Raw genomic sequence first — 13,166 nt, 5'->3', positions numbered from 1 at the left:
CACAAAGTTCTCATAATATGGCTTCAATCTATGTCCGTTCACCTTGAATTCTTGCCCTGTTCTCAAACTCTTAATTTGGACTGCACCATGCACAAAAAGATTAGTAATAACAAAAGGACCAACCCACTTTGAACGTAACTTACCAGGGAAGAGACGAAGACGGGAGTTGAACAACAACACTTTCTACCCTATTGTAAAAGTCTTGCCTCTAATAATCTTATCATGGAATGCCTTGGTCTTCTCTTTGTAAATTCTAGCATTCTCATAAGCTTCATGCCGTATTTCATCAAGTTCACATAATTGAAGCTTCCTATGAATTCCAGCTTGGTCCACATTCAAATTGAATGTTTTGATAGCCCAATGAGCTCTATGTTCTAATTCCACAAGGAGATGACATGGTTTACCATAAACAAGACGAAAAGGAGACATACCAAGGGGAGTTTTGTACGCTGTTCTATATGCCCAAAGAGCATCATCCAAACGCAAGCTCCAATCTTTTCTATTTGGCCCAACGGTCTTCTCCAAAATCTGTTTGATCTCTCTATTGGACACCTCGGCTTGGCCATTGGTTTGGGGATGGTAAGGTGTGGAAACCTTATGCGTCACATGGTACTTCTTGAGTAAGGCTTCAATGGTACGATTGCAAATGTGAGACCCCCCATCACTGATTAGCACCCTAGGCATCCCAAATCTTGAAAAGATATTAGTTTTCACAAAATCTGCCACAACTTTAGAATCATTAGTTCGAGTAGCTTTCGCTTCCACCCACTTTGAAACATAATCAACTACAAGTAATATGTAATTGAAACCAAAAGATGAAGGAAACGGACCCATAAAATCAATTCCCCACACATCAAAAATTTCAACAACAACAATGGGTACCTGCGGCAATTGATCTCTTTGGCCTATATTACCTGTCCTTTGGCATCGATCACAAGCTAAACAAAAGGTTCTTGCATCTTTAAACAAAGTAGGCCAATAAAAACCACATTCAAGAACTTTTAAAGCTGTCATTTGGGTGCCAAAATGACCCCCACTAGCATATGTGTGACAAAAACTTAAAATTGAATGAAAATCTGATTCATGCACACATCTCCTTATAATCTGATCTGGGCAATGTTTCCACAAGTATGGGTCATCCCAAACATAAAATCTAGCATCCTTTTTAAGTTTATCACGTTGGAATTTGTTTAGGGTGCTAGGAACTTGCCTAGATACCAAATAATTGACCAAATCGGCATACCAAGGGGTACTTACCTGAATGGACAGAAGTTGCTCATCTGGAAACGTTTCTAAAATGGGGATGGGCTCTTCCTCATGCACCATTCTACTTACTTTGGTCAGCCACCACGTTTGCACACCCTTTCTTGTCCCTAATGTCAATATCGAACTCTTGAAGTAGGAGCATCCAACGAATGAGTCTTGGTTTGTGATAGAAGCATATTTAGGCGACTTACTTAGCTTGTTTTCGTGCATTTATGTTGTTAATTCATAGTTGTTTTAGTAGTTTAAGCTATTTTCGTATGTTTTTAGGTCCTAATGGCAAAAGGAGCAAGAAAGTGCGTTTTGAGGCTATTTGGAGCATTTTTGGGCATGGATTGGATAGCTTAACCATGGAGCAAAGAGGATGGACGAAATTGAAGACAAGAAGAGCTAGGAAAGGCTACAAATCTGGTGGAAGAAGTCCTAATGCAATGAAGATAAGGAAGAAGCAAGAAACAAGGAACCTTATCCAACCTTATCTTATCCTATCCTAGAAACCTTATCCTATCCTATCTTTAACATTATCCTATTCTATCCTATCCAAATCAGGTCGGGACTTAAACCTAGCTAATTATAGGGAATTAATTGCACATCTAAACACCTATTTCAGTTTCTAGAAGCTTTATCCATTCCAATGCCGCAAAACACCATTCCTTGTAGGTTTAGGAATTACAATCCTTCTCCTACTCTTATATCACATGTCCTAGGCCCTTTCGGATTAGGAATCTGCCTTAAACACTTCTTCTAGAACACCTTATCCTCTCCCTACATGTGTGCCGCACCTAACCTTCTAGAACTCCCTAAATCCTAGCCGCACTACCTATTCCAAATCCCACTTGATTTCTGCCTTGAATTAACCCTTTTTCAATGGGATTATGCAATCCTTTTCCTTCACTAAGTGTGCCAAACTAGCCTATATAAACAGCCCTTGCCGCACCATTTAGATCACCACCCTTCACACAACATTCATACATTCATTCAGAGAACCATCCCTTGCCGTGACCTTACAACCAACTCTACACCATTCCCCTACTTCCACACCTCCATCCCAACCTCCATACACCACCATCAAACCTTGCCGCACCACCCCACCTGCCTAAATCCATCCAAAACCCAGAAAATCATCCACAAAACCACCCTAGACCTTGTGCCGTGACTTAGCAAGGAAGAGGAGAAGGAAGACCAAGCCTTGGGCGTTTGTGCATTTGAGTTGGAGTGTTGGACGTTTTTAGGTGTAATCTATCTTTTGTTTTCAATGTTTAATTCTATGTTGCTTTGTTTTGTCATGAACATGAGAGGCTAAACTCGTTTTAGCCTAGGGATGCTTTGAAACCATGATTACATTTATAATATGAGTTGATAAAGTCCAGTTGTGATTTCATAAATTGTGAACGCAATTTACTTAACCGTTTGATGGATAACTTATTCTTGTATGTTTATTAGGGAGGCCTACTTAATTTGCATGCTTAAATTTGGGGCTAGAATATAAGGGTGTTACACATAATCGTCACAGACTTATATTCACAAGTAGTTAAGGTTGTTTTCACAATCATGTTAAGTAAATTCCTAGCACGAGTATCATGATGTCATAGTTACAAGTGCTTTGTCAATACTTATGATTTCTATTGAACGTAATGATCTTTGACCGTATCTCTATTATGATGTCATGTAGGGGACTTTTGAAGAATGCTTTGGGTTGTCGTATGATGTCATCCAATCCACTAACTTAAGGGAAATCTGAGGGTTAATTAGTGATGTCACGGTTAATCTGGGGTGTTGAGGTTCATGGTTTATCGGAAAAGCAACTGGAAATCAATTTATGTTTGAAAGTATCATGTGTGGAGAAGTATCCCTTGGCTATGCCATCATCCATTAGTTTTTCTTAAATTCGTCCAAAATTTGTTTTAAAGTTTTAAGTTACTTGTTTTCTTTTAAATTCGTCCAAAATCAAAACCCCTTTTCTTACTTGTTCCAAATCTGTCCAAAAGAGTCTTTTTGAGTCTTTAGAGTCAAAACTAAGTGTATTTTCGTCCAAATTAAGTCCTAGAGTCTAAATTGAGTCTTTTTGGTTGTTTTGAGTTGTTTTGAGTCTTTAAAGTTTGTTTTTGGTCATACACGTTAGTAAGAGTCTTGTGAGTTTATTTAAAGTGTTTTAAAGCATATTTTCACATCTTTGAGTCAATTTTCATTAGATTAGCAATCCCTCCTAATCCCCGGCCTAGAACGATCCCTACTTATATCTATACTACAATTGTCAAAAAGAGGGTTTAATTTGAGTGCTATCTTTTATCACATCAAATTTTTGCCGCCGTTGCCGGGGATTAGCAATTTTGCTAATCCCCCGTTGTTTCTTTTTGTTTCTTTTTGTTTTCTTTTTGTTTTAGCTACTGACCTAGTTTCTTTTCTTGTTTGTAGGTACTATTTTATGACTCGTAGTTCTCAACCTATAAGTGCAAACATCTAGGATTTTGACGAAGATTTTGAGCGCACTTTGAGAAAGAAGAAGAAGAACCCAGAACTTCACCCATCAAGTGCTAGTTCGGCTTCCAACCTTGAGAAGGAAGAAGAGCCCACGGCAAGGGAGGAAGAACAGGTCCAAACCAAGGCAGCGGACAATCGTACAATCAAGGAGCTTTCCGCCTCGGGAATGGACAATGCTGCACCCTTATGCATCCAATACCCAAGGGCAACTCAAGACAAAACCGATGAATTTGAATTGAAGTCAAGTTTGTTGCACCACATTCCGAAGTTCCATGGATTGTCCATGGAGGATCCCAACAAGCATTTGAAAGAGTTCGAGGTGGTATGTTCGAGCATGACTCCAATCAACGTTGATGGTAGTATTTTGAAGATGAAGGCTTTCTCGTTCTCACTATTGGAAAAGGCCAAAGATTGGTTATATGAGTTAGCACCTGGAACGGTCACTTCTTGGGAAAGCATGAAGAGGGCGTTTCTTGAAAAGTTCTTTCCTACTTCAAGAGTCATTCTCTTGAGAAAGAAGATTAGCGGAATTCAACAAAGTCAGGGGGAGTTTTTCCAACATACTATGAGCGTTTTAAAACCCTTGTTGCATCATGTCCTCAACATCAAATGAAGGAGAAGCTTCTACTTCAATACTTCTATGAAGGTCTTCTTCCCATTGAAAGGAAAATGCTTGATGCTTCGGCGGGAGGAGTGTTGGTGGATAAAACCCCTATGGCAGCCAAGAACCTCATTGCGAACCGGGCTCTCAATGCACAACAATACGAAGGAATTGGGCAAAGGGACCCCCCACGACAACAAGTGAATGAGGTAAGTTCTCAATCCGACATTCAAACTCAATTAGCTAATCTTACTTCTCTTGTGTCTCAGATGGCCGAAGGAATGAAGATCCAAAGTCCAATTGTAAGTGGCGTATGTTCTATTCAAGGTCATCCTTCGGAAAAGTGCCCTCAATTGATTGAGAATGGGGGATGGGAGAGTGCAAACGCCATTGGATTTCCAAGCCAAAATCAGCCAAGGAATGACCCATATTCCAATACATACAATCCGGGTTGGAGAGACCATCCAAATTTCAAGTGGAGGGAGCCTCAACAACCTTACCAACAAGGAGGCTTTAGGCAGCAACCCCCGGGGTTTTACACCAAAACCCACGGCCAAGACCAAAACCAACCCCAATCCGCCCAAAAACCATCAAGGTACGTCTTTAGATAATGCTACAATTCTTAAGTTACTTACTAGTTTGTCTCAGGGGCAAGAAAATCAAAACAAAGTATTGCAAAACCAAGAAAAGGCAATGCAAAACCAAGACAAAAGGGTGGACCACTTAGAGAAGTAAATAGGCAGATTGCGGAGTTTGTGGGACAATTCCGAGACCAAGGCAAGCTTCCAAGTTCAACCATTGTCAATCCAAAGGGAGGGTTCGAATCTGCCAAAGCAATCACTTTGAGGAGTGGAAAAGAAGTTGGCACCACATCCACACCACCCAAAACAAGTCCTAACGAAGAAGAAACATTGCAACATGAAGAGGAGGCTGAAAGGAAGCCCACGGCAAGGACACAACTTCCATTGCCGCAAGCCCAAAAGGACCAAAACTCATCCGTGCCATTCCATTCAGACACCAAACGTAAGTTGGGTTCAAATTTGATTAATTCTAACCCCGTTCCACCCAATGTTCCTTTTCCTCACAGATTTTTGCAAACAAAGAAGGAGGAGCATGACAAGGACATTCTTGAGACGTTTAGGAAAGTTCAAGTCAATATCCCGCTCCTAGATGCCATAAAGCAAGTGATGCGAGATTTATAAGCACACAAATTAACCCTCTTTTATCAATTGTAGTAAGTATGTAAGTAGGGATCGTTCTAGGCCGGGGATTAGGAGGTATTGCAAAATCACTTGAAAACTGGCTCAAATACGTAAAAACAAGTTTAAAACACTATACTAGACTCAAAGAATGCAAAACTAAACTTTAAAACACCAAAACAAACCAAAAGACTCAAAACAGCACCCAAAACACTCAAAACTGCCTTAAAAACACAATCTGGGCAGTTTTGAACACTAGACACAACTTTGGACGAAAATTGGTTTTAACTTGACCTAAGACACTTAAAAACACAAACTAAAGTGATTTCTAACTACTATGACTCAACAAAGTAAAGGGGGATTGGTTTTGGACGAATTTAAAAACAAAACAAACTTTTTAAATTAGAACAGATTGTAAAAACGAATTTGATGGAATTGAATGGATGGGAAGCTAGCTAAGGGGTTCATCTCCACACATGTTATACTTGCATATAAAACGATTTCCAATTGCTTTTCAATAACCCATGAATTCTCAACGCCCCAGATTAACCGTGAATTGCACTAATTAACCCTCAGATTTTCCTAACGTTATTGAATTGGATGATTGCATACGACAACCCAAAGCATTCCCCACAAGTTCCCTACATGAATTGCATAATAGAGATACAAGCAAGAATCATTAAGTTCTTTGAAAACCATAAGCATTGACGAAGCACTCGTTACTATGAATTGCATGAAACTTATGCCAAGAATTTACTTAACGCAATTGAGATCATCAACTTTTACTACTTGTGAATATAATTCCATAACGATTAGGTGAAATTTCCTTATATCCTAGCATCCAATTTATGCATGATAATTAAGCGTGCACTCTCAACCAACACACACAAATCAATGTAATTCACATAGATAAGTAAATTGAATTCACAACTTATGAAACGCAATTAGAAGTAATCAAATCATATCGCAAGCATAAACATGTATTTCGAATCTGCCCCTAGCCAAGGGGGGGGGTTTAGTTCCTCATACGTACAAAACAAACAGAATTGAAATTAAACATTGAAATCAAAGGAAAAGAAACACCTAGAAATTCCAGCGACGTGAACTCGAATTGCATGAACTTCCGGGCTTCCTTCTCCTCCTCCTTGGTGCGGCAAGGGTCTAGGGACAGGTTTACGGCCTTAGGTGTATGGATGCATGGTCATGGAGGGATGTAGTAGTGTTTAGGGGAAGGGGATGGTGCGGCAAAGCTTAAAACTAAGGAGAAAGGTGTTTGGTGGCTGGGGCAAGGGTGTGGAGAGGGTTGTACGAATTTCTGGAATGAATGAATGTGTATGAGAGGTGGTATTCTGATCTAGGGGTTAATATGAGTATATATAGGCACTTAAAACCCTAAGGTATTCAGATATGGACTTGAATAACCCAAATCCACAAGGAAATAGGCTTAGAAATCAGAAAAAAAAAAAAAGGGATAATGCTTCCTAGGTGCGGCAGGTAAGGAGATGAGGTGATAAGGCTTCTAGAATGCCTTGCAAGGCAAGGGAAAGCAGCTTTCTAGAAGGGATAGGTGCGGCACTAAAGGATAGGGCAGATTAGGGCTTCTAGAAACCCTCTAATGCAAGGAAAACTCACGGCAAGGATGTATAAGGTTTCTAGAACAAGGATAAGGTATCCTAAATGGATAAAGTGCCCTAAATGGATAAGGACTCCTCATTGCACTTGGAAACTTTGCCTATTAGGATTAGGAAACCTTGTCTTCGTCATTCCTTCTTCATCTTGGACTTGGAAAACTTCTTTGTTGCTTCACTTGAGACCATTTGGATTTTGACTTTCCTTCATCAAGTAGGAAACCTTATTTGAGTAGGAATCTTCATTCTTCTAGGAACCCCTTGTTGATTAGGAATCCTTCTTCAATTAAGAATCCTTTGTTGACTAGGATTTCATCTTTTAATTAGGCGCTTTCCTACTTCGACTAGGAAACCTTGTTCAAGTAGGAAACATCATCTTCAAATCTTCAATTTCGTCCATCATCTTGGCTCCAAGCATATGATGTCCATTCCAAGCTCTAATTTGCTCCAAAAGGCTCCAAAATGCATCCTTTTGCATACTTTGCCCTTAAAACCTGAAAACACATAGAACTAGCTTAAAAGACTACTTTACTAAGGAAAAACCCTATAAATGCACAAAAACAAGCTAAACTTAGGTGCGTAAATATGCTCCTATCAGCAAGTGCCCAAATCCGCTAAGTTCTTGAAGGAATTGTGCACTACAAGGAAGAGGGCGTCACATAAAGAGGTTGTAAGGGTAAGTGAGAATGTTTCCGCTGTTTTACAAAGAAAGTTACCACCAAAGTGCAAAGATCCAAGTAGCTTTACAATCCCTTGTATTATTGGTCAAACTAAGTTCGAACATGCTGTGTTAGACTTAGGAGCTTCAATTAACGTCATGCCATACTCTATTTATGCTTCAATGAACCTTGGTGAATTGAAAAATGATGGTGTGATTATTCAGTTGGCCGATAGATCTAATGCCTATCCAAAGGGCGTATTGGAAGATGTCTTAGTGCAGGTGAATAATTTGATCTTCCCGGCGGATTTCTATGTCCTTGAAATGGAGGAAACCACCCATGCTCCATCCTTGCTGATTCTTCTTGGGAGGCCATTCATGAAGACGGCCCGAACTAAGATAGACGTGTTTAAAGGCACTTTAACAATGGAATTCGATGGGGAAGTGATTGATTTCAATATTTCTGAAACTATGAGATTTCCTAATGATCACTCATGTTTCTCTATTGATATTCTTGATTCTTTGGCGCAGGCACACCTTGATCAATTACATGGCGATGCACTTGAAACGATCTTTACAAATGGCATCGAAATGAAGGATCACATGGAAGTCACCATAACAAACCACGACACACAATTGAACACCTATGTCGTGGCCTTTGATGAAGATGTAATTGAGACCGTGGTAGCCCTAGAGTCATTGCCACGGCTCCAAGGTAAGTCCCCTAGTCCAATTTCAATCCCAATTTCGACTAATAAGTTGCTTCCTTCTATAGAACAACCACCTACACTTGAGCTCAAACCGTTGCCAAATCACTTGAAGTATGTGTTTTTGGGCGAGAAAGACACATTGCCCGTCATTATAGCTTCATCACTCACGGCACAAGAGGAGGAGAAATTGGTGAGGTGATGTGAGAATTATACGCACACAAATTAAACCCTCTTTTTATCAATTGTAGTGAAGAATGTAAGTAGGGATCGTTCTGGACAGTGGATTAGGAGGGATTGTTAATCACTTGGATTTGACTCAAAAACGTAAAAACACAATATAAAACACCAAACTAGACCCAAAGAATGCAAAACTAAAGTTTAAAACACTAAGACAAACCAAAAGACTCAAAACAGCAAGAAAACACTCAAAACTGCCTTAAAACTACTTTCTGAGCAGTTTTGAGCACTAGAGAAGAATTTGGACGAAAATAGTTATAACTTGACTCAAGATACTTTAAAAACACAAACTAAATTGATTTCTAACTAATTTGACACTCCAAGTAAAGGGGGATTTTGATTTTGACGAATTTGAAAACAAAACTCAAAACTTTGTAAAACGAACAGATTTTAAAACGAATTTGGATTTAATGAATGGAATGAAGGCTAGCTAAGGGGTTCATCTCCACACATGCCATACTTGCACACAAAACGATTTCTAATTGCTTTTCAATAAACCATGAATTCTCAACGCCCCAGATTAACCGTGAATTGCACTAATTAACCCTCAGATTTTCCTAACGTTATTGAATTGGATGATTGCATACGACAACCCAAAGCATTCCCCACAAGTTCCCTACATGAATTGCATAATAGAGATACAAGCAAGAATCATTAAGTTCTTTGAAAACCATAAGCATTGACGAAGCACTCGTTACTATGAATTGCATGAAACTTATGCCAAGAATTTACTTAACGCAATTGAGATCATCAACTTTTACTACTTGTGAATATAAGTTTGTAACGATTAGGTGAAACTTCCTTATATCCTAGCATTAGATTTACGCATGATAATTAAGCGTGCACTCTCAACCAACACACAAAAATCAGTTTAATTCAAATAGATAAGTGAATTGAATTCACAACTTATGAAACGCAATTAGAGGTAATTAAATCATATAGCAAGCATGATCATGGTTTCGAATCCCCCCCTAGCCAACGGGGGGTTTAGTTCCTCATACGTACAAGACAAAGAAAAGTAAATTTAACCATTGAAATCAAAGGAGAGGAAACACCTAAAAATTCCAGCAACTCGAACTTGAATTGAATGAACGTCCAAGCCCTCTTCTCCTCCTCTTATTTGCGGCACAAGGTCTAAGGATAGGTTTTGGGTGGTATTTGTATGGAGGAATGGATGTGTGATGGTAGGGTAGTGTTTAGGAGGGATGGGGAGTGCGGCAAGGTGGGAAAATATGGAGAATGGTGAAGGATGGCTGCGGCAAAGGGTTGGGAATGTATGACTGTTGTGTGAAGGGGTGGTTTTCTAAATGGTGTGGCAAGGGCTGTTTATATAGGCTAGTTTGGCACACTTAGTAAAGGAAAAGGATTGCATAATCCCATTGAAAAAGGGTTAACTCAAGGCAGAAATCAAGTGGGATTTGGAATAGGTAGTGCGGCTAGGAATTAGGGAGTTCTAGAAGGCTAGGTGCGGCACATATGTAGGGATAGGATAAGGTGTTCTAGAAACTGTGTTTAAGGCAGATTCCTAATCCTAAAGGGCCTAGGACATGTGATATAAGAGTAGGAAAAGGATTGTGATTCCTAAACCTACAAGGAATGGTGTCTTGCGGTATTGGTATGGATAAGTCTTCTAGAAACTGAAATAGGTGTTTAGATGTGTAATTGATTCCCCCTAATTAGCTAGGTTTAAGTCCCAATCTGATTTGGATAGGATAGAATAGGATAATGTTAGAGTTAGGATAGGATAAGGTTTCTAGGATAGGATAAGATAAGGTTGGATAAGGTTGGATAAGGTTCCTTGTTTCTTGCTTCTTCCTTATCTTCATTGGAATAGAACTTCTTCCACCAGATTTGTAGCCTTTCCTAGCTCTTCTTGTCTTCAATTTCGTCCATCCTCTTTGCTCCATGGTTAAGCTATCCAATCCATGCCCAAAAATGCTCCAAATAGCCTCAAAATGCACTTTCTTGCTCCCTTTGCCATTAGAACCTAAAAACATACGAAAATGGCTTAAAATACTAAAACAACTATGAATTAATAACATAAATGCATGAAAACAAGCTAAGTAAGTCGCCTAAATATGCTCCTATCAAATTCCCCCATACTTAGCTTTTGCTAGTCCTCGAGCAAAACAAAACGAAAACAAACAAACAAAACGACACTAAACAAGTAAAACACAACCTAAACCTTCCAAAAATCGTCTCAGGGATTTCCAATGCACATGACATGTTAAAAATCATTATTCCCACAGATTTTAGCCATCTTTACACTCGAGCACATGCTTAATCATAGTCACTACTTACTAGTTCACAAATAACCATTTAAAACGATGTTTTGAATGTAGTAACATGCCTTAGAGAATTTCCTCAATTCCTTACAAGATATGCACTCTATTTTCACTCAGATTTTCTAACTACACACCCTACACTTAGTTATATGTGAGAAGATTGATGTAAATATAAAAACGAATGCTCACATATATGTATAACAAAGAACGCAATTTCCGGAGTTAATAACATGTTTAGATATGATCTCATGAATGGAATGCTACTACTTAGATGCGAGAACCAGTGACACCATATGCTCAAACCAAATTCAAACTCCACAAATTGAAACACACAACACTCAAGATTAAAGTAAAGGGTTGTAATGGGGCTTGGGAAGTTGGCTAACAACGAAAGGATAGGGAAAACAAACGTTCTTTAAAGCAATAGTAAGCAACATAATGAAATTGAACTTAGAATTCCCCTTAGAATGCAGAAATCAACTTTTAAACTCAAAGGGAAGGTTCAAGCAATCAATTAGGGCCGAATTCAATGTTTTGGACCCTTCCTTCAACAAACAACACTTGAGAACACTTTTTCACATCTTTTCAACTCCTTTTTCATTCTTTTCACAACTTTTCTTTTTTTTTTCTTCTTATTTTCCACGAAATTTTTTTTTTCTTTGCCGTGCCTCATTCAAGACTTTGGCACACCCATATATCAAGAATCCTTCCCCCACACTTGTTTTCTGCAATGCAATGATCAAAAGGAATTCTTCTTGAGTTATGCTTTTACTATGCTTCAAGAACAAAGGTATGGGTGGTCCTACTCTAGGCTAGGTGAGGATAATTGTGGGTTAACAAAGAAAGTAGGCTACACAAGGCTCAACGGGGTTAAATCCTACAAAACAAATGAAATAGGGAAATATGGCAATTTGGCTATGGTGGTCACTACACAACTTCATCTTGAATATGTGTTATGCAAATCAATAACATGCTTTGAATGAATTGGGCATGAGTTCTAGTGTTTGGAACTAAATGATGAAACGCCTTCTAAGTAGCAACCAAGCAAAGAATAATGAGATCATGCAACGACTTTTAGAAAACAACAATGCACAGATTATTAACTCTCCAAATAAATGTTTAGGCTCAAGTCTCACAAGGTTGTAGCGTTAGTTTGAGTTCCTTCCTTCAAGCATGTTACAAAAACAGATTTTTTTTCTTTTATGATTGCATATGAATTCATAAGTTATAACCACAACCAAGCATGAACCAAAGAGTAAATCAAACTTTCATCCATGTTTACAACTCTCTTTAATAGTCATGCAATTACAAACCGAATCCTCATCATTGTGTTGGAAGGTACCCTAAGACACAAAAACAACTCTTTTTGGGTTTTTTGAAACACTTTTTCAAATTTTTATGGGATTTTCGAATTTTTAAGTCAAAACACACTAAAACAGTTTAAAAACACTTAAAAACAGCAAGAAACAACATTAGAAGTTATGGTGGATAAAACCCTACGAATTTGCATGAAAACACTTTAGTTACCCCCCCACACTTAAATCAAACATTGTCCTCAATGTTTCAAGCATAGACTCACACAATTAACAAACAAACAAACAAAACAACAACTAAACAACCTAACATGGCAGAAACGAAATAGCAACAAAGAGAAGAGTTTAGGAACGCAAATCTGGAATTGGAGTGCTTTCTAGGTCTTCCTTTGTTGAATGCATGGGTTGCCTCTCAAGTAGCGCTTGCTTTAACGTCGTACAGCCGGATGAAGAACCCAATCACTCCAGATTGGAGCCCACGGCAGCCAAGGGGGTGTCATCCACGATGTGCTCCACAAAGTTCTCATAATAGGGCTTCAAACGATGCCCGTTCACCTTAAATTCATGTCCCGTTTTCAAGCTTTGGATTTGGACTGCACCATGATCAAAAACATTAGTAATAACAAACGGTCCAATCCACTTGGAACGTAACTTACCGGGAAACAAACGTAAACGGGAATTGAACAATAACACTTTCTGCCCAATGGAGAAGGATTTCCCACGGATCATGTTGTCATGGAAAGCTTTGGTCTTTTGCTTGTAAATGCTTGCATTCTCGTACGCCTCGTGCC

This window comes from Pyrus communis, chromosome 5 (genome assembly GCF_041283825.1).
Source record: "Pyrus communis isolate YQ-2024b chromosome 5, ASM4128382v1, whole genome shotgun sequence".
Lineage (NCBI taxonomy): Eukaryota > Viridiplantae > Streptophyta > Magnoliopsida > Rosales > Rosaceae > Pyrus > Pyrus communis.
Note: the sequence above shows the minus strand (reverse complement) of the source record.